The sequence below is a fragment of the Mustela lutreola genome, chromosome 5 (assembly GCF_030435805.1).
Source record: "Mustela lutreola isolate mMusLut2 chromosome 5, mMusLut2.pri, whole genome shotgun sequence".
NCBI lineage: Eukaryota > Metazoa > Chordata > Mammalia > Carnivora > Mustelidae > Mustela > Mustela lutreola.
Window position 1 is genome coordinate 58,202,602 of NC_081294.1, and position 22,250 is coordinate 58,224,851.

The 22,250-nt window shown below is 48.3% G+C and overlaps 1 long non-coding RNA gene across 3 annotated transcripts; it reads right to left on the minus strand.

Moving 5' to 3' along the window:
* Window positions 1-205: 205 nt before the first annotated feature.
* Window positions 206-22,244, minus strand: LOC131831884 (uncharacterized). 3 transcript variants are annotated; one of them, XR_009353851.1, is made up of 5 exons: window positions 22,109-22,244; window positions 20,661-20,813; window positions 19,819-19,917; window positions 2,563-4,068; window positions 206-566 (listed from the first exon to the last, which is right to left on the minus strand). It is a non-coding gene; the product is annotated as an uncharacterized LOC131831884 (long non-coding RNA). The 3 variants fall into 3 exon arrangements; XR_009353849.1 differs by having other exon boundaries at window positions 295-566; window positions 3,916-4,068; XR_009353850.1 differs by lacking the exon at window positions 19,819-19,917 and having other exon boundaries at window positions 295-566; window positions 3,916-4,068.
* Between the last annotated feature and the right edge of the window lie 6 nt (window positions 22,245-22,250).

Genomic DNA, 22,250 nt, shown 5'->3' on the forward strand with positions numbered 1-22,250 from the left:
GCCCACGCCTGCAGCCTCTCTCTGTGGAACAGGGGTGAGAGGAAGGTCTGGACCCGGGTCCGGAGGAGCCTCACACCCAACCACCCATGGATGGGTCCCTCCAGCCCTAAAGGGACAGCCACGCTTCTCCCCGAGGCCACATTCTCCTTGTGGGAAATGCTGGCAGGAAGTGAGGACAAACACTCTTGCCACACTGGGAGGCATGTGTGTATCTGTGTGTGTCTGTATTTTCTTCCAGATTCATTAATCCCCAAACTGGCACAGCGGGGGCAACCCAAGTAAGAAGAACACTTATGATTTAGACAAGTTTTTTTTTTAATTTCCATCAAGCCCACAGAGTAATACTATCAACAACAGCTAGTATCTGTTGATGCCTACTAATGCCAAGAAGAGTGCTAAGTACTCTGCACACAATATTTTCATATAGTCCTCATTTTTCATTCATTCAGCAGCGTCCTATGGAGAGTTTGTCCCATGCCAGGTCCTGTGCTCAGGGGCTAAAGAAGGCGGGTAGACATCCACGTGGGTCCTCACCTCTTGCAGACAAATGATAATCAAAGCATTACCTTAAGTAATGAAAATGGCGGGATGTTAAGCACCAAGAGCGTGTATAAAGCTATGGAAAAAAAAAATTTTTTTAATTGAAAATTAAAATGTTTTTTAAATAAAGATGTATAAAGTCATGGAAGCACATAGCTGGAAAGGTAACCTAGAGTGAGAATGGCCCAGAAGTTGCTGCAATCTGAAAGTAAGCATTGACCAGATGAAGAGAAAGGAATGCATTCCGGACTCAGGGCACTGGCCTATGCAAAGGGCCAGTGGTGAGCCAGGCGAGAACACAGAAGAGCTTGGCAGGAATCAGAAGATGCACAGATTAAAGACTGGGGTAGTTTTTTTTTCTTTTCTTTTTTGCTGTTGTTGTTGTTTTTAATTAAAAACAAGAGGGAGTCTGTTTTAATCTCATAAACCAATGCTTTGGATATAGTTTGGAGAACAGGTTGGGGAGCAGATGTGGTCATCTTCATGAGACAACAGAGAAGGCTGGTGCCCCCTGGCCTGAGATGAAGGCATTTGGGACTACAGCAGGGAGTAGAATTGAATTGAGGGGGTAGATTGCATTCACTTTGTGGGTGAGGAGACTGAAGCTAGTTATACCCCCACCCCCCAACCCCCTAACCCCCCCCACCCCCCACCCCCCACCCCCCACCTCGGAGCTGGTAAGTGGTGGAGTCAGATTCAAGCCCAGTCATGGCTGATTTCAGACATTCCCCAGGAAGTCTAGTTAGCACAGCACTGAGACCCCCTCCAGCGCTCCGAGAGCCGCTGCCGGCTTCCCAGTCAGGCAGCCAGGCCAGGGGTCGCTTCCCCAGGTGGGAGGATGGGGGGAGAAAGGCCGGGTTACCCTGCTTTACACCAGGTGTCAGGTCTCATAGGCCCTGTTAGCATCAGCAGCAGAGCAAAAGCTATGATTTAGTAAAGCAAACAGGAGGACAAAAATGTCTCAGACAACTTCCCTCTCAGAAGCACATATGAACATCTTTGCCAAGTGAGTCTGGTCCATTTCCCCTCATCAGGGAGGCAGGAGACTGCTCCTCCTGTGTGCTCTGCCACCTGCCTTGTTTAATCCCATGGGCGTCAGGACCACCTGCATCTGCACTCACAGACCAGCCTCCCACTGGTCACAGCACCAGCCTGAATCTTGGTTCGGTGGATGTGACAAAGGGGTTAACAACTGCGTTGTGTCTCCCTGGGGAGAAGCAGCCAGTGGGACCATCCACAACAGAATTCATCACAAGCAAGAAACCAGTGGGGAGCTCCCTCAACCCGGAGCTCCTCTGCCCCAACCAGACCCGTAGGTGGAAGGTAGACTACGGACACATAGTATGGCACTCGGGAAATCCCATGTCACCAGAAATGCACAAGAGGGGGCGCCTGGGTGGCTCAGTGGGTTGGGCTGCTACCTTCGGCTCGGGTCATAATCTCGGGGTCCTGGGATCGAGCCCCGCATCGGGCTCTCTGCTCAGCGGGGAGCCTGCTTCCTCCCCTCTCTCTCTGCCTGCCTTCTACCTACTTGTGATCTCTGTCTGTCGGATAAATGAGTAAAATCTTTAAAAAAAAAAAAAAAGAAAGAAAGAAATGCACAAGAGCCTGAAACTCTCTTCTTGTATGCCAACCATCTCTGAATTATTCATGAGTTTCCTACTACATCCAGCCCAGTCCAACCCCTCATAATACACACATACCCATAACATGGGAGGGGGAGACAGCCTTGGGTAAGAATCCGCTCCTGCCTGTCCTCAGGCTAGTCTCAGAATGACAGGACGGAATGCCTGACCTCTCTCAAGGTATCTGCCCCTTGTTACTGAATTCTGGAAAGGCAGTGCAGGGGATAGAGTTGTGCACTCTGAAGTCAGCCTGCCTGGAAACAAATTCTCACTGGACCCCCCTCCCTGAACGTGGGAGCTGGAGATGGTTATATGGATCAGTGGGGTCCATAGCAGTAGCTGCTGCAAGAGATAAACCCAACATAAGTTAACACAGAAACCTTGAGTTCTTACTCACACAGCCGTCAGCTGTGGGTCAGTGATGGAAACGGCTGTTTCACGCCGTCCCTCAGAGCCCCAGCCCCCTTTCATCCTGCGGCTTGCTCTTCCAGATCCTCAGAATCTTTAACATCCTCTCCACTGAGCTGGTTGAGGGAGAAAGATCCAAGACCCTGTGAATGACTATTTTTTTTTATTTTATTTTTTAAGATTTTATTTATTCACTTGACAGACAGAGATCACAAGTAGGCAGAGAGAGAGGAGGAAGCAGGCTCCCCGCCAAGCAGAGAACCCGATGTGGGGCTTGATCCCAGGACCCTGAGACCACCACGACCTGAGCTGAAGGCAGAGGCTTTAACCCACTGAGCCACCCAGGCGCCCCGGGACTATTTTATTTTTAATGGACCACAACCTGATGAAGGGCCAAGCCCCCTGCCTCCACCCTCCTATATCCATGGACTGCAAAGGAGACCAGAAGAATATCATCTACGATCCTCAGAGGAGGAGGAGACGGGGTATCGGTGAGCCCAAGCAGTCTCTGGTATATAAATCAATATCCAAGAGCCTCTGTTTCCTCACCGGCCCGTAAGGACAGGTGAACACAAGACGGCAATGATGATTAAATGGAATATTGCATGTATCACTGATGTAAGCTGAGTCCTCAGGAAAAGGTGGTTTTATTTTTAAATCTTTGCTTCAAGCATAGGTTTTCGAAGCATGGAAACTAAGGACTGAGCCTTCCATCATATAGGAGAGATTTTTATGCAGGGGTTGGGAGGAGGGAGAAGGCCCTTCCCTCAAATCCCACTCCGCGTGGCCCCCTCCCCTCTCCCAGGCCTGGGGAGCATGAACATGTACACCCTGTGTGAGACCCTGCCTCACAGCCTCCAGGGCTCTTCAGAAAGGTCAGCATTTGGAAGGGTGAAGGTCTCAGCTACATGAAGACTGGCTCTCTGAGCAGGACACTCATTGGGACATCCATCAACCTTCCATCACCAAGCACAGTTTTGTCCCTGGCCCTGTCAGAAACTGGGCATACCAGACCATCACGGTCAAGAGCTCACAGTCCAAGGAGAACAAGCCGAGCAATGGGACCCAGCAGGTTCAAGGGTCCATAGAAGTGATGCACAAATAGGAAGCCCAGAGGAGAGGACTGCAAGTTCTCTCCAAGAGCATTTGTGCTGAGCCTTCCCAGGGGAGAGAACGCCAGTTAGAAAAGCTGGAAGAAGGCTTTGTGGAGGGGAAGACAGTGTGTGCTGCATGTGGGAGGATGGACACATGCGCAGATCCACTGGGGAGAAGTTCAGAAAGGCTGGAACCATGGCTACACCTGAGCACCACCACCACTCCCCCCGCTACGTATTAGAATCACCTGGGGGCTTTCTAAATCCATCCATGAGCTCCACGTCCTGGGTTCTGGGCAAGTGTAGGCTTCAAAGCTCCCCCAGGTGGTTAGAATGTTCCGCCAGGACTAAGAAGCACGTGGGTCAGAGCCCAACAGGAGATGCATGGCCTGGGATGGGGCCTGTCAGAGAGAATGAGGCAGGAATGAAAATCGGGCCAGGAAACTGGACATTGTCCTGCAGGCCATGAGGGGGCCGATGTGGGGTCCTCCACAACTAGGAAATCCTTCGATCAGAAGGGGAGGCCAACACAGCAGAGGCTGGGAGATGGCCTCAGCCCGACTGTACCCGCCCAGCTGAGGGCCTGAACTGGGGTGAGAGGGCGAGGGCAGAGGGAGGTCTCCTCAGGACACTATTCCAGAAATGAGGACAAGGTTGGAGAACTCTCTCACAGGTGGGGGCAGGGGGTGTACAAGGTAGAACTCCAAGGGCTAGAAACTCGGGGCCGCTCTGCAGGGGAAGCCTCAGATATAGCAATGTCCCTGCTCCCCGCCTCACTCCGGTAAAAGGACACACCACCTCAGGAGAAGGGTTCAAGTGGAAGTCTAGCTGAGGCTTACCTTCAGGAATCCTCTGAGGGGCCCAAGGTGGGACTTTCCAGGAGAGTTCTGGTCTACCACACCCACACCCAAGTCCCCCCTTCCATCCAGTCTCTTCCTCACTGACTGCACCTGGTTCCCAAAGCCCCACCTTCCCCTGATCACTTCGTAAATGCTGGTAAATGCTGGGCTCGAAGTCTGGCCACTAGATGGCGGCCGTCCCCATAAAATCTTCTGAGAGCGGCGCCTGGCTCGTCCAGGCTGTTTCACACGCAAAGCCCTCTGTCGTGCCTTGCACTTAAGTGCATACTGAATGGTAAGCTACTATTGAAGGAAAATAACGGAACATTTTTGAATTATGGTCTTTAGAGCCAGAAACAAAAAAACAAACTCCACTTTAAAGTCCACTGCTCTCCTTTCTAGCTAAGCCTGGGCTCTTAACTACTTCTGAAGACTCAGTTTCCTCCCCCTGTAAAATGGGGGCAATACCATCTCTCAGGATTGTTGTGATGAACACCCAATCTAGTTCCTAGCATGTGGGGATGGCTACTGACCCACCACCAGTGACTACTATTCTCAGCCTGTGAGGACTGAAGATAGGCCCCCTCCCCCTAAGACTAACTGCATACACATCCCAGTCCTGAAGCCGGACCTGGGAAGGAGTCAAGTATCCAGGGCCCCCTCCATCCTCCTACCCCATAGCCACATAAAGCAAAAGGGCCTTGCTCTTCTTCTAGCAGGCCCTAAGGATGGGAGGCCCGCGACCCTCCAGGAATGACTTTCCCGGTGGCCATCCTCCCAGAGAGGAGCTAGGAATGCTTGACTTGGGTCCTTTCTCTGGGGTCTCAGTTACAAGGGTAAGGGTGATGGGAGGTGATCCCCCAACACCTAAGTCAGCTCCACAGCCCTCACCAGGGCTCCAGGGTCCCCAGGCCTAGTGAGAACAGAATGGAATCTCCTCTGCCCCATGCCCCCTCCCTGTCTTCAGTGTTACATGAGGGGGCCACCTACATAAACCATCCCCTTCACCCCCCTCCCTTGCTCCTCTGTATTTTTTCAATAGCTCCCCACCCTGGTCTCCTTCTCCCACTGAACCAATTCCAGTGGCAGTGAAAGCGATCTCCTTGCATTGATGCATTCAAAAGCCCTTTTGCCCAAATGGATGGTATTTGAACTTCGCCACCCCCTGAGAGACCTGTGAGAAGCTTGGAGAGAGGCAGTGACCAGAGACTACACCATTAAGACAGGCCCCTCCCAGGGGGCTGGAGCTCCTCCTATTCCCAATCTACCACGAGTTGGTTCCACTTCCAGGCCACTCCTCCCACAGCCCCTTATTTTCACGTCATCTCAGACAAATACAGGCAGATTTTATTCAAAGACGGGCTCCTAGCCAGAAGTCTGCCCGGTGTCTGTCAATCAACCTCATGAGCTAGAGGAGTTGGAGACCATGACCACTGCCTGGCTCTGCCCCCAGGTGGCGTGACTAGATTAATCTGGAAACTAGAGATGTGAAGTGACAGAACCCCAACTCAAAGCAAAAACTGGGAAGTTCAAAGAGAAGGTCGCTTCAGACATGGTGGGATCCAGGGACTCAAAAGAGGTCTTTGCTCCACCTCCAGTTCTGCTTCCTTTGGGGTGTGTTTTATTCCCAGGTGGGCTTTCTCCACATGTGGGAAAGATGACTACTGGCAGCTTCTCACCTCCATCCCTGTAGTGTCCATGGAAATGGCAGTGAGGCTCTCCCTCTAATTCACAGAGAACTTGAATGAGCCCCAATCCCATTAGGGCCATAAAGAGAGGGAAAGGGTGGTCCCCCAAGGAAGACAACTGTCCAGACAGAAACTAAAATTACACATCTGCCCATTCTATTAATGATTAGTGCCAGACACATCTTGGGTGTTTAGCTGGCAAAGCCAGGTGCTGGGGATACAAGGATGAATAAAACACAGCCACTCAGGATCTAGTGAGGAACACAAGCAAATAATAGCGATACAACATGGAAGTGCTGGGGAAAGAACTACACTGAGCATGGTGAGGATTTGGGAGGGAGGACATGGACATGAGTGTAAGTAGTGCACTGGGAACATAGAGATTGAATCTTAAGAGCGAAAAATTCATCCAGCCCCTTATGGCTTCCCATCCAGGTTCTTGCCCACCTACCATGGGCCTTTCCCTTTCCCTGGGAAGACAGGAAGCCTCTTTCCAACACCAGTCTGGAGAGCCTCTCCCTGGGCTGAACTGTGTATAGGAGGCTGGATGTCCCCCACTTCTTCACTTTCTCCCTCCCTCCTTCAGCACAAGGGGAGCATGATTTCTCCTCAGTGTCAGCCATGTTCCGTAAGGAGAGGTTCTGCCCATCAGACCAGTTCACGTGCAGGTTTCCTCAATCTGGGCATCAGTTACATTTGGAGCCTGGTGGCCCTGGGATGTGGGCTGGGCTGGTGTGGGGCTTGTGCAATGTGGGGTGTTTAGCAGCAGTTCTGGCTTCTACCCACTAGGTGCCAGTAGCAGCTCCCTGCTCGGCTGCGACAACCCAGAATGTCTCCAGACCTGGCCAGGTGTCTTTTGGAGGGGGGAAAATCGCCCTCAGTTGAGAATCACTGCACTAGCTCACTCTCCCTCTACTCCCTCTGCCCTCACTCTTTCCTGACTCCAGACCCCCAGCCTTTGGAAAGAACAAGCCTCTGCTCTCTGGTTACGCAGGCTAATTCTCCCTGAAGAGACATCTACCAGTACTTGCCTACGTTCATCCCAGAACAACCTCCAAGCCAGGGGTTCTGGAACTCTGCCTGATTCTCCTCTTCTTCAGGGCTCACCACCCAGGAGTTACTTGGTAGCTGAGTTCGTGAGCCTACTCTAAACTGGTGGCTCTCCTCCTCCCCTCCCAGACCCTCCCTCCACCACGACCTGCCACCAGTCAGTCTTTCCAAAGGAGGTGCCCCTGCTCAGAAGAAGGCAGAGGCCCTGAGCGTTCCTGAGACAGAGCCGCAGCAGGCTCTGTCTGCAGCCAGAAGCAGACGCCTGAGCGTGACTGTGACCATGAGGAGGGTCAGAGCATTGCACGTGAGAGCACCTTCCCGGGGCACCTGGGGGACAATGCTTGGACTAGAGATGACGGGGTCCTGTTTTATTTCCTCCTTCCCGTTCTGCCCCTGTGCTGCTGGCCACACAGCCCCTGCAATGGATCCGGGAGGATTTCCTAAGAACAGAGAGAAGGCAGGCCAGCCCTTCCCTACCAACCACATGCACGCCTCACCCCACTGCCTCCGGGCCTCAAACCCTGCCTCTCCCTGAGGTACCTACCACACAGCCTGAACTTGGGAGGCGCAGGGACTGCTCACAAGACTGTGATGTGGGTCTCTTCCCAGCCCTGTGTTCAGTGACATCCCCCTGGTGGCTTGAAATGAGACATTGTGGGGATATCCGCACCGAGGAAAGCAGTCCATTTCCAGGATGGGGGGGGGGGGGGTTGTGGTGGGGAGGGGTAACAAAAGAGAACAAAATTGTCCAAGGGGCCTTGGGAAAGAGGAGAAAAAGGAGATCCTCGGGTAAAAGCTTTCTCAGATGTACACCAGAAACGAATAGAACATTGTGTCAACTACAGTTCTGAAAAAAAGCTTTTCGGTTGACTTCAAGGATGTGGGCACTTTGAAACTCAAAGGTCAGGAGCTCAGGCCTGGCACCATTATAAAATTAAAAATAACTTTGGCAGAAGCAGCAAGAGAAAGTCTTCTACATTCCTCCAAATTTTAAGCGTGTGTTTAACCACCTCACAATGACATTGTTTGGGCCACAGTTGGGACCACCCTCTGCAGTGGGCACAGATCCCTCTGTTGGGGGCCCAGGCATTCATTCCGCCCTCCCACCCCACCCCCAACCCCCCCAGGCCCTGGAATGCGGCCTGCGGACACTTCAAAACACCCCCACCCCTGCCCTCTCTGAAGGGAGGTTGCAGGCCCTGGGGGGGTGGGCGGGTTCATCGCAGCATCAGGACAATACAGGGGCTACAAAGGCTGGCTGTGCCCCGCCCTGTGACACCACCACCACCACCACCACCACCACCGCCCCGCCCCCAGCGGTGAAGAGCTATCCCAGCTCCAGAGCTGGAAAGGGGATTGGCTGAGGTCATCCCCACTGGGCCATCACAGCTTGACTTTCACCTCTGCCTGACCCTGGTGCCCAGTCCTGGGATCTTACTCCCTCCTAGGTGTTCCTGGCACACTCTCTAGGAAACAACCTGCACGCAATCTCCAGCCCGGAATCTTTCCCAGGGGCCCTCAATCTAAGACACCCCCAACCTGTTCTGGCCTCTCTGGAGAGGTGCAACATGGCGTGTTTTGCAGGGGCTAGTTTTAAGCGCTTCGTGATGGGAGGGTGGGGGAGAAGAGGGAGAAGCATGATGAAATAAGTGTGTGCACATGGGTTACTGTTTGTTTCCCAAGCCAGCATCTCTCTTGAAGGGCACAGCAAGGGGACAAAAGAATGTCACCTGTTTGTTGGATTTAGCAACAAAAGAGGACCTCTGCAGCCACAGCCACCTGCTCTATTGGCTACACAGAGATCAGAGCTCGCAGAGACGCACCCTCTCCCTCCCTCCAGGCACAAAACACACAGCCTGCATTCCAGGTGTGGGTTCTTGAGCCAAGCGGAGCCGAGCCGGGAAATGGGACAAAGTCGGCCCCGCTCACCTTCAGTGCAAGAGGTGAAGCTGAAGAATGAGGCTTGGGATCTGCTCCTGGTCCTGGCCAAATCCTAGCCTCTAGCACGGTCACTCACTTGTGCATGACCCTCTGATGTTCACAAAACACATTCATTCATTCATTCCTCGAAGGCCTGCCCGACTTACTGGTTGCCAGCTTCCTGGCTCGGAAGGCCCATTTGTGATGCGAGCCCTAGCTCCATCTTCCAATACAGGATGCACACACAGATGGAGAGCTTCCCCACCACCTGGAAGCGGGTACTCCTGGCGTCCCTGCTAGCAGGAGGGCTCTGCTGAGCACCCTCCAGGCCAAGGGCTGTGTCCACGCGGCCGGTGGTTCCAAGGGGAGAGAGAATTTGCCTCCCACCCCCCTCACTAATCCCCCTGCCCAACCGAGGCGCTCACTGATAGCGCTGACCCTTGGCCCTCCTAGGGGCAACCATGTTACTTATTAACCTGCTGATTGGAAATGAGTTTCTCTCCTGAGGTGCTGGAGCGAAGCCCGAGAACCTGTGGAGGGAGGAGTTTCTTCTTCACGCGCCCTCACAGTAGCAGCTGCACCAGTCACCATTCACCTAGAACTTTACCAAGATCCCACGTGCCACGGGACCCTTCGACATTCCCTGGGTGGGCATTGCTCATGTACACCACTCCATTTTTGTGGCAGGCAGGCCTGGGTCTGAATCCTGGCTTACTTAAATGTTGAGGCCAGAATGAGTACTGGATATGGGAAGCGCCATCAGCACCTGGAATGGGGTAACGCTCAATGGCCACAATTGCCACTATTATTGCCTCATTGTTGTCCCCCAGAGAAGCCCCTGGTTACAGAGCTGAGCCACTTTGGAAGTGAAGCATCATCTGCCTGCTCTCATCCCATCCTCTGGCCGTGGCCATATCACAAGGCAGGCCAACTCTGAAGGCCTATCCCCTTGCCTAAAGGGCTGCCAAATGTATGGGTTTCCCTTTCTGGGCTGGACCTTATGTTTGATCACCATGAACTGGAACAGAAGACACCAAGTGACTGAGGCCAGAGAAAGGGTTTCACTTGCCCACTGACCCCTGCTAATTCCATGCAGGTGCAAGTCTTCAGCCTTCCAAGCAATTTCAGTCCCTGAGCTGGATCAGAAGGTAGACATCAGAGGGGCTGCATGGCACCTGCTGCTGAGCTCTTAAAGGGACATCCAGGGAGCTGGCCAAGGAGATGATCTGGAGAGTGTCTCTATCCTTACTCTGGGTCAGAAATTGTGACCCACAGTCACATCTAAACCCATATTTCTTTTCTCTAATTTGGAATATAATGGGAAAATTTCTTCCCTATCTTTGTTTGTTGTCCTTTATAAAGACTTACTATAAAAAATGTTAATTTATGGGCGCCTGGGTGGCTCAGTGGGTTAAGCCGCTGCCTTCGGCTCGGGTCATGATCTCAGTGTCCTGGGATCGAGTCCCGCATCGGGCTCTCTGCTCAGCGGGGAGCCTGCTTCCCTCTCTCTCTCTCTCTGCCTGCCTCTCCATCTACTTGTGATTTCTCTCTGTCAAATAAATAAATAAAATCTTTTAAAAAATGTTAATTTATATGAAATACATTTGGAGCTCGGACCAGTTGGCTCAGCAGGAGAGAGAGGACGGTTGACTGGTTCTCAGTTACAAAGCTGCTCAAGGTCCAATATCAGAAGTCCATAGATAGGAAGGCAAGAGATCATCTTAAGCAACGCAGGGCACACTTTTAGGCCACCCAGTAGCTGTTCTTGCAGTTCAGCCAACATTTATTGGGTGTATTCCATGCCAGGTGCTGTGCTAAGTGACAGGAGAGTTGAAGAAAATATAAACCCCCGTACCTTCGATATTATTGTTTACTTATGAACATTTTTGCCATACTTGAATTCTCCCTCCTTCCCTCCCTCTGAACTGCTCAAATGGTTGCCAAACAGTTTGAACGTAAGTTATAGACATCACAACACTCCTCCTTTCATGGTCCCGTCTCTGCCTCCGGAGAACAGGGGCTATCCTTCTACAGAACTACAGTACTGTGACCACTCATGAGGTACTTAACGTTGATGTAATATTGTCTAAAATATAGTCCATGCTCACATTTACCCGATTGTCCCAAGGATGCCCTCTGTAGCTTTTTTTTTTTTTAATTACTCCAGGATACACTCAAGTATCATTGCATTTGGCTTCTTCCTCATGATTTGATGGATATAGAACTCTGTAAAGAAAACCAAAGAGCTCTCAAATAAAGACTTTTGAGAAAGAACCTTCAGACTCAAACTAAAAAGAAAAACCTTCCATAAGGACCCTTGGATGCTGCATTCTCATTCCTCACCACAGATGGGCAAATTATTTCTTACAGGGGCATATGGGCTCCTAATTCTTCCAACAGATTAATGCCATCTGCTCCCTACAAGGAGGAAGAATGGTTAAAAAGTGGTGTCAGGGAGTCTTAGGTCCTGATCAGGTATGTCTTCTAGCACATGCTGGGGTCAGTGTGTGCCGGGCCTATTTTAGGCACTGGGAATGGGGTGGGGGGAACTAAAACCCTGTCCTCACAGGGTTTATGGTCCAGCTAGGAGAAAGGGTTGGGGAGAGGAGACAGAAAGAAAAGAATGAGGCTAGATCTCTAAAGGATAAAGTAAATGGAGGGACATATAACCCAACCTTGGACAGTGAGGAAGGAAGGCACATCTAAGCTGCCAGCTGAAGGTGAATCTTGCAGCTGAAGACAAAGGAAGAGTATTCTGAGAAACAGCTGAAGAGCACGCGTGTGTGAGCCACATACGCAAGCTCAGTCCCACAGTGTAAGGACAGGAGGCATGGAACCAAGACTGGAAGCATGCACTGGGGCAGCCCAGGCTGGGCCCTACAATACACGCTAAGTTGCTGGGACTTTCTCTTAAGACCAGCGAAAAGCCACTGAGGGGTTAACAGAAGGTGTTCTGGCACATTCCACAGAAGGATCAGATAAGTGGGCAGAGAAAGGCCACCTGAAGGCTGTATTCAGTGCTGGCAATGGTGGCCTGCATCCAAAGTAGCACAAGTGGTGGGGCGCCCAGGTGGCTCAGTTGGCTAAGCACCCAACTCTTGATCGAAACTCAGGCCTTGATCTCAGGGTTGTGAGTTTGAGCCCCACATTGGGTGTCACACCCAGCATAGAGCCTACTTAAAAAAAAAAAAAAGAAAGAAAGAAAGAAAGAAAGAAAAAGCAGAACAAGTGCAGATGGAGACAGCAACAGATACATACTTCCGAGACAGGATCCAAGGCTCTTGAAGGTAGAATGTACACAGGGAATAAAAAAAAGAGATAAGTCTAGGATGATACTGAGCTCTTTGTAATTAAAAAATGTTTTAGAACAGGGTTGGGTAAACTAAAGCCTGTGGGCCAGAGGTCTGTTTTGTAAATAAAGTTTTTTTGGCACACAGCCACTTGTTTACACATAGTCCATGGCTGCTTCCTGCTATAATAGAAGAGGTGAGTAGTTTCAACAGAGACCATATGGCTTGCAAAGCCGAAAATATTTATTATCTGGTTTGTATAGAAAACATTTGCCAACCTCTGCTATAGATTACTGTATCCCAGAGATGCCTCATGAAGAAAAACAATATTTTAGTCAAATAAGATTGGGCAATTCTATACCATTTTCTTGGCTTCTCACTGTGGATATATAGGTACACTGAAAGTCTTGAGGAGTCCTACAGCGAGGAAGTCTCTTTGTTAAAGCCAACATTTTCCAAATGTATTTGCTTATATTCAGTTTAATTCTAAAGAATGTACCCGTGGACACTCACTTTGGAAAGACTAGGAAGTATTCTGGAAGGGCAAAGATTGGTGAGAATCCAAGTCATGAGATCAGTTAAGAACACTATTCAAATAACAAGAATCACACAAAAGGGCCTGAGCCAGGGCTTAGGTAAAAAAAAAAAAAAAAGAAGAAGAAGAAGAAGAAGAAGAAAGTATGGAAGGCCATGAATGCAGAATCCTCAGCTTCCTACTTAGATGACTGTAAGCAACATGAATGGAGATAGGGACGTAAAAGAGAGGAGGAGGAACTGGGAGGAGGAACAGAGGAGGAAAAACAAACTTGAGGAAAAGGGGTGAATTAGACACATTGAATTTTCTTGGCTCGCAGTAATCCATCAACTTCTGCTTCCAGAAAAATAGAATAGGCAACTCAGAAAACTATAAAGTACTCATGAAAGAAATTGAGGAAGACACAAAGAAATGGAAAAATGTTCCATGCTCATGGATTGGCAGAACAAATATTGTGAAAATGTCTATGCTACCTAAAGCAATCTACACATGCAATGCAATCCCTATCAAAATCCCATCCATGTTTTTCAAAGAAATGGAACAATTAATCCTAAAAATTATATCGAACTAGAGGAATATTGAAAAAGAAAGTCAAAGTTGGTGGCTTCACAATTTCAGACTTCAAGCTCTATTACAAAGCTGTCATCATCAAGACAGCATGGTACTGGTACAAAAACAGACACATAGATCAATGGAACAGAATAGAGAGCCCAGAAATAGACCCTCAACTCTATGGTCAACTAATCTTCGACAAAGCAGGAAAGAAAGTCGAATGGAAAAAAACAGCCTCTTCAACAAATGGTGAGATTGAACAGCTACACGCAGGAAAATGAAATTGGATCATTTCCTTACACCACACATGAAAATAGACTCAAAGTGGATGAAGGACCTCAATGTGAGAAAGAAATCCATCAAAATCCTTGAGGAGAACACAGTCAGCAACCTCTTCAACCTCAGCAACTTCTTCCTAGGAATATCGCCAAAGGCAAGGGAAGCAAGGGCAAAAATGAACTACTGGGACTTCATCAAGATCAAAAGCTTTTGCACAGCAAAGGAAACAGTTAACAAAATCAAAAGATAACCAACAGAATAGGAGAAGATATTTGCAAATGACATATCAGATAAAGGGCTAATGTCCAAAATCTATAAAGAGCTTAGCAAACTCAATACCCAAAGAACAAATAATCCAATCAAGAAATGGGCAGAGGACATGAACAGATATTTCTGCAAAGAAGACATCCAGATGGCCAATAGACACACGAAAAAGTTCTCCACATCATTCGGCATCAGGGAAATACAAATCAAAACCACAATGAGATACCACCTCACACCAGTCAGAATGGCTAAAATTAACAAGTCAGGAAATGACAGATCCTGGTGAGGATGCGGAGAAAGGAGAACCCTCCTACACTGTTGGTGGGAATGCAAGCTGGTGCAGCCACTCTGGAAAATAGCATGGAGGTTCCTCAAAAAGTTGAAAATAGAGCTACCCTATGATCCAGCAATTGCCCTACTGGGTATTTACCCTAAGGATACAAACGTAGTAATCCGAAGGGGCACCTGCACCCGAATGTTTATAGCAGCAATGTCCACAATAACCAAACAATGGAAAGAACCTAGATGTCCTTCAAAAGATGAATGGATAAAGAAGAAGTGGTATATATATACAATGGAATACTATGCAGCCATGAAAAGAAATGAAATCTTACCATTTGCGACAATGTGGATGGAACTCGAAGGTATTATGCTTAGCAAAATAAGTCAATCAGAGAAAGACAACTATCATATGATCTCTCTGATATGAGGAAGTGGAGATGCAACGTTGGGGGTTTGGGGGGTAGGAAAAGAATAAATGAAACAAGATGAAATCAGGAGGGAGACAAACCATAAGAGACTTTTAATGACACAAAACAAACTGAGGGTGGCCGGGGGGAGGGAAGTAGGGAGAGGGTGGTGGGGTTATGGACATTGGGGAGGGTATGCGCTATGGAGTGCTGTGAAGTGTGTAAACCTGGCGATTCACAGATCTGTACCTCTGGGGCTAATAATACATTATATGTTTATAAAAAAATAAAATTATAAAAAAAATAGAAAAAGCAAACTTTTCCCTTTTCTTTAGACTAAGTAAAACCAAGATCTTTGGACACTATACAGAAAACAAAGGTAAGAAGACCCAAAGTGCAGAAAAGGAGGCAGATGGCTAGGGACCTCAGGACCTGAGGAATGACATATGAGTTCCCTGGATTTTCTTTTTGTCTCACACATCCCAGATTGAGTGCTAGAGAAACCAAAAACTCAGAAATGTCAATTGGTCCAGACAAAAAATGTTCAACAAAAGTTAGCTGGAAGACCAGAAAAGGGGCAGACTAGCACACAGAAATCTTTTAGACAACAGCCATCTTACTGTAGCTTTTTTTTTTTTTTTTTTTACATCTTTCTCTAGCCACAGAGAAAAACTGTGGCCCTACTTTCAGTCATACTAATAAAGGCCAAGTAGTAATCCTAAACAACCATGTTTAAGAGGCTTTCATGAGGAACCCCAATAACCTCCTAGGATTGTGCCAGAGAGGCCAATGTGTATCCCCCTGGTGTCAATAAGACCAAGTGGGAATTTGGACTTCCACCTCTACCCAGCAGTAATAGGATGTCATATCTCCCCACCACCTGAGGCCATTCTCCACCCCTGCTGGAACGGTATCAGAGAAAGCCAGCAAAAACCAGTTTACATGAGATCCAAGTCTCAGAGTATAATAGAAAAATGCCCAGGTATTGGTCAAAAAAAATTACTCATCAGGGTGCCTGGCTAGCCCAGTCAGTAAAGCATGTGACTCTCAATCTCAGGGTCGTGAGTTCAAGCCCTAAACTAGGCATTGAGCCCACTTAAAAATTAAATAAATACATATCACTCATCATACCAAGAACTAGGAACATTTCAAGCTGAATGGAAAAAAAAAGACAATCAATAGATGCCAGCACTAAAATTAGAATTTCTGACAAAAATTTTAAAGCATCACAATAAAAAAATGCTTCAATGAGTAATGATAAATACAGTTGACACAAAATGAAAGAAACAGAAAGCCTCAGCAAAAAAATAAAGGAGAACCAAATGGAAAGGTTTGAAATGAAAATTTTAGCGATTAAAATGGGAGTGTCTGGATGGCTCAGTCAGTTAAGTGCCCTGGGTTTGGGTCAAGGTCCCAGGGTCCTAGGATCAAACTCTGCATCAGGCCCCACATCAGGCTCCCAGCTCATCAGGGAGCCCACTTCTCCTTCTTCCTCTGCCACTCCTCCTGCTTATGTTCTCTCTCTCTCAAATAAAATCCTAAAAAAATTAAAATTTAAATGTTCAGAGGCTGGGTTCAAGAAGAGAAAGAAGGGGACAGAGGAAAGAATCAGTGATGTGGAAAAGAGAACAATAGGCATGGCCTAATCTGAACAACAGAGAGAAAATAGACTGGTGAGGTGTGGGGAGAGAACAGAGCCCCAGGGAACTGAGGAAATATAATAAAAGATGGGAGTCCCGGAGAGGAGAAAAGGTGAGACTGTAAAAAGAATCAGAAATAATGGCTGAAAAGTTCCCGACTTCGACAGGAATCATCAAACTGAAAATTCAAGAAGCTTAGTGAACCCCAAACAAGATAAACCCAAAGAAATCCATGCCAAGACACACAATTAAGTTTTGGTGGGTTTTTTGTTTGTTTGTTTGTTTTTGTTTTTTTTAAAGATTTTATTTATTTGAGACAGAGAGAGCACAAGCAGGGAGGAGAGTCAAAGGGAGAGAGACAAGCAGATTCCCTGCTGAGTAGGGATCCTGACACAAGACTCCATCCCAGGACCCTGGGATCACCACCTGAGCCAAAGGCAGCCACTTACCTGACTGAGCCATCCAGATACCCCCAAAATTCAGCTTCTGAAAACTAAAGACCCAGTAAACAAAGTATCCAAGCTTTACTAGGCTGTCTCAGACCTTTGAAGGCTACTACTTATGGTAGCTGAGTAACCAGGGCTGGAGAGATAGGTCTCTCCGTTCAGCCTGGATCAGGTGACAATGGCAGTGTGGGAAGCCATGAGGTCAGAGAAACTTGCATGATTTCAGGGTGACCACCTCCTAGCTTGGATTCACCTTGTGGAAACAACCTCCTGTGGTTTTTAGTGGAATGGAAACAGGGTTTTCTTGGTGTGTTGAACACACTAAATCTTCAGGGTCTTTCTTCCTGCTGCTCCCATAGCCTGGAATGCACATTCCTTGCCTCTTCCCATTGCTGGCTACCTCAGCTTTCTGCATAAATGTCACTTCTTCAGAAAGGGCTTTCTCCTCCATCCCTGCCAAAAGTAGATTTTCTACCAATCCCCACACTATTAAATTTTATCATTGCACCATCCCCCCCCCTTGTTATTGACCACAATGTGCAAATATTTCATTTGCTGACTTGTATAGTGTAGCTCACCACTGCTAAACTTAAGGTCCATGGGATCAATAACCACCCTGTGTCCTGAGGGCTTCCCCCATGATCTGATACACAGAGATCCCCACCCCCACCCCATGTTGCAGGGGGCTGAGCCTGCACTTCATCTACAGCATCTCATTTAGTTGTCACATGTTGACAGTGAGGTGGGTATTGTTGCTCTCATTTTACAAACGGGGAAACTGAGGCTCAAGGAGGCAGAGTCTCATGCCGAAAGTCACACACTGACCAAGATGCAAAGTTTCATGCACGGGCTTCTTCATCCCCACCCCCACCAATGTATTTCCCACTGCACCACCCAGCCCCCCTGCTGAGGCAATTTATCTGGGTTTAAGCCCCAACCTTACACTCTTCTTGCTAGTGTCTTACTAAATTCACAGAGATTGCTCATCTAAAATTCGGAGAATGAGGCATCAAACGGCAAGCACTGGACAGGTAAAGAGCCCTTCATTACACCCGTCTCTAAGCAGTTGGGCCGGAGTTTTATTTCAGAGCCTGGGTACCATGGTGATGCAAGCTCTATAAATACCCGAGGCTCCTTTCAGCCAGCCTGCTGGGTATGGCACTGGCACCCCCACCCATTTCCCACCAGGGCTCCTCTGCTGCTGCTGGGGTGGGGGTAGCGGAAAGCACCCCTCAGCAGGAACTCCCTCCCTCTGCTCACACTTACTTTCTTTCTCCTCTCCACATCCCCACCCTACCCCTGAAACTGAGATTTCTTCTCCACCTCCTCCTTCGGTGCATAATTCATTTCCTCATCCCCGGGTGAAAGACTCAACAGTTCCCAGCCCCCCGTACCCAGAAGACTCTTGCATGGGAGAATCAAAGCCTCTCCTACCAGCCCTGTGGTAGCCCCCTGTCAAGAAGAAATCCAGTTCAGTTAATAAATGAACAAACAAGGTTGGGGGGTAAGTCCGGGGGTGGGGGGTGAGAGGCAAGCAGCCTAGGGAGAAAAGTGCTCCTCGTTCCATGGAGAAAGCTTAGCCTATTGAACCCCCTGATACCTAACTCCCCAGATGGGTCTCATCCATGGCACTAGAGGAGGTCAAGAATCATGTTGGTCTCTATTCAGCTTAGAAGTCAGAACCCCCACCTCAACCCTGTCCTCTCATTGTAAACTCAGCTATGACCGCAGCATGCCCCCTCCCACCTCCAACTACGCCAAGCAGATAAGCAATCCAAACGAAAGCAGGAGTTCCAAATAATCTGGATATTCCTCTGTCTTGAAGTTCCTCCTTCACTGGCACTCCTTCATATCGCTGTGAATTTAGAAGCTAAAACCTACTTACTGGAAGGAGCTGAGTGGGAATCTTGGCTCTATTATTTACTATGTCACTGTAAGAAATTCACTTCACTTCTTGGAGTCTCAGTTTACACATCCATAAAATGGGACTAGTAAGAGCCAGGGCAATGAGTCATTAGTCATAGACACTCCACCTACCTGTAAAGTGAGGAGGCTGTGCCAGACTTATATCAGTTTATTTTCATGCACTGTATTAAGCACTGAGGACCCAGAAGTAGATTAAAAAGCCATCTCTTCTGTTTCGCCTCTCATAATGCTAAGGTTTCTTCTATCCTAATTTTCTCTGGCTTAGGACATGTTTTCCCATCATTGAAAAGAACAGTCCATGGGCCCAGTTATGAACCTCAAATAATGCATGGCTATAGAAAAAGGACATTCTGGACTCAATCATGGAAATGGAACTGTGTGCCTTGTCTGAGATGTGTGGGAGGGACAGCATGGGGTAGGGAGGTACGTGCATGGAGTCGGAAGAAAAATCTCAGCAGAAGTCTTCACAGCCTCCATTTTCCTTGAAGAATGTAGAGTCGAACAAGAAACTACTCTACTGCTAATATGTCTGTTCCTTTTTTTTTTTTTTTAAAGCTTAATTTCTCCTCCTTGACATGTTCATGAAATGTTACCTTGCCACTCTGAAATGCTTGAAACACATGTGTGCAAACTGGCCTTTCTTCTTTGCTCATGCAGTGAGGGAAAGGATTTAAGTGGGCGTCTCTTGTAAAAAAAAAAACAAAAAACAAAAACAAGGCGAGGGGCACCTGGGTGGCTCAGTGGGTTAAGCCTCTGCCTTCGGCTCGGGTCATGATCTCAGGGTCCTGGGATGGAGCCCGTGTCAGGCTCTCTGCTCAGCGGGGAGTCTGCTTCCTCCTCTCTCTCTGACTGCTTCTCTGCCTATTTGTGATCTCTGTCTGTCAACTAAATAAATAAAATCTTAAAAACAAAAACAAAAACAAGGCGACCTGTGCCAGGCTCAGGTATTTCCTATGGGCCCCCTGGAGGTGAAAGCGAATGAGGAAAGGCTTGTCCTTTGGTCACTTCTGCTTAGCTCCAGTACCGGCCATACCTCCAGCTCAGCTCATGGGCAGCAAGACACGGCCCCAACAGGAAGGCCGGGAGAGGCTGGGCTTCTTGTCTTCAGTTCACATTCCTGTAGTTCAGTCACCTGTAGAATAATGTCCAGCTCGCCCTATCTCGTGGCTGAGCTGGTTTTACCTTTAATCCCTTTCACGTTTGTCCTCAGCCTTGGAGAATGCCTGGGGATGATTCACCCGCCATCACATGGGGCAAGCAGTCATCTGTTTTATTACCTCACCCTGCTTGCCGCTTCTGGGAGATAACCTAGGATTCTTTTGTTGGGGGCGGGTTTGATGGAGGTAGTCAGGACTCAAAAGCAGATGAAGGCTTTAAGGAGTTACTTTCTATTATGGTCTCTCTTTCCTGCTCCCCTGCTCACGTCTCAAAGCCCAAAGAAAAAGGGAAAATCCCAGGGCTTGGGCACCTGGGCTTAAAAAGCAAGCTGAATTTAACAGTCTCCAACATGTTTCCCTTCACAACAAACACCAACCAGTGAGAAGGCTAGGTTGCAAGAGACGACAAAAAGGAAATCAGCAGTTGGGAGGATTGTCACAAGCAACCACGCCCAATTTTCAAGAAGGCAAAGGACACCACAGGTTTGTGTTTTGGAACAGAAAAGACTTCATTGATTCCAATTTCATAGGGGCATGCTTGCTGCCAGGCTTGGCACTCCTAATGTACCACAATGAGGCCCCCGAGGTGATGGCTTACCACTGAGTGCCAAGCCCTCTATATTTCTCATCTCCTGGAGCCATTAAAACAAGCCCTGTGGAATCTATGGGATGGTTTTCAGACCTAAGACTTGAGACTTTGGTTAAGGAAGTTACTCACGGTAACACTGGGAGAAAACAGGGTAGATGTGGCCCCAAACAGTTTCCAGAGCTCCTGCTTCTTAGCAGAATACTTATGAAGCAAGCATCAAAAGAGACAAGCATTCATCACCATCCACAGTGTTCCAGATCCAGATTACGGTAGGTATGGGAACTGCAGCATAATTTAAAAAAAAGAAAAGAAAAGAAAGTATAGGTTAGTGGTTAAGTGCCGAAATCAAACAGACCTGAGTATACTTACTGGTTCTATATCCCTTGCCAATAATATAGCATCTTAGAGTCTCAGTTTTCTCATCAGTAAAATGGGTATAAGTGTGCCCTACTCCAGAGGGTTCCCTTGAGGATTATATAAGATCATGTGTGTAAAGCACCCAACACCATGCTGGCTTTTGAGCTATTACTCTAATCTATAATAGGATTTTATATTGTGAAAGCTTGGCCCAAGCAGAGGACATGATGAAGGCTATGGGAATCCTCCTTAAAAGGGTGGGGAACTCCTACTTTTGGGTGTTGTGAGCCAGTCTGAGCCCATGATTCTGAACTCCCGTGCATGGCATCTGTGGAATGAAGGTGGGTAAGAAGGGCTAAACACGAAGCCCTAGGTCAGGCCTCAGGGAAGTAACTGACTTTGCAGAAGGCATTTGGAGGTAAGGAACTGCCATAGTGGGTCTTATCTATTAAGAGAAAATGAGCCCACAAACATGGGATTCCTTCCCTTGCTCAGGACACTTTGGCCCATACAGCACAGGATGCTGGCTCCTCTGGGAGACTGAGGTTCTCAGACAAGAGGATACACTGCACTGGGCTCCATTCCTCCCAGCCAGGTTCCTGCCACATATCCAGGGCAAAAGTGGTTAAACACACATTCAGGAAACACAGACGAGCTAGCTATAGTCATGCCAACTTTTTATATTTAATTACATATTTTTAATTTCTCAAGAAACGCTATCTGATTTTAAAATTTCTTCTAATTTTTTTCAAAATGTGATTTTGCTTTGTTTCTTCTTCCCCCAAATCCATAACATACCTATCTCAAATTATCACAGGACAGAACCGCTTGTGAAGCTGGAGCCCACAGCCTGGGACGGGCTATTTAACTAACAAGTCCATCATTCCTATTACTTTACAAAATGCTTCCCCTGACACCCCTTGGAAGTCGTCCCGGGGGGAGGGGATTCATAGTATGCACTCCTAATTTTAGGGACCCAGAGGAGAGCCAGCTACATTAGCAAACATGGGGGTGGGGGTGGGGGTGGGGGATGGTGAAACAACATGGGGAGAAGAATGGAATGAGAGGGAGACAGATGGTGCGTGTGTTGGGGGAAGGGATCAGAGATCCAGGAAAACTTATGTTCCCTGAATCGTAAGAATGTTTCCATTTAACCACTTCTTGCCTGACTCGTGATTCTACATAAAAGAGAAGTGGGGAGTTGTAAGATTTGGGGCCACCTGTACTTAGAAGCGAGGTGCAGAGCCAGGAGCGTTGGGAAGCAGGGGCGTAGCGGTTCTTGCTCCAGTCACCTGGGGATCCAGTCCGCGTCGGGGATCCAGGTAAGGGGTGGTCTCCCTTTCCCCTGGCAGGGGCGGCCTA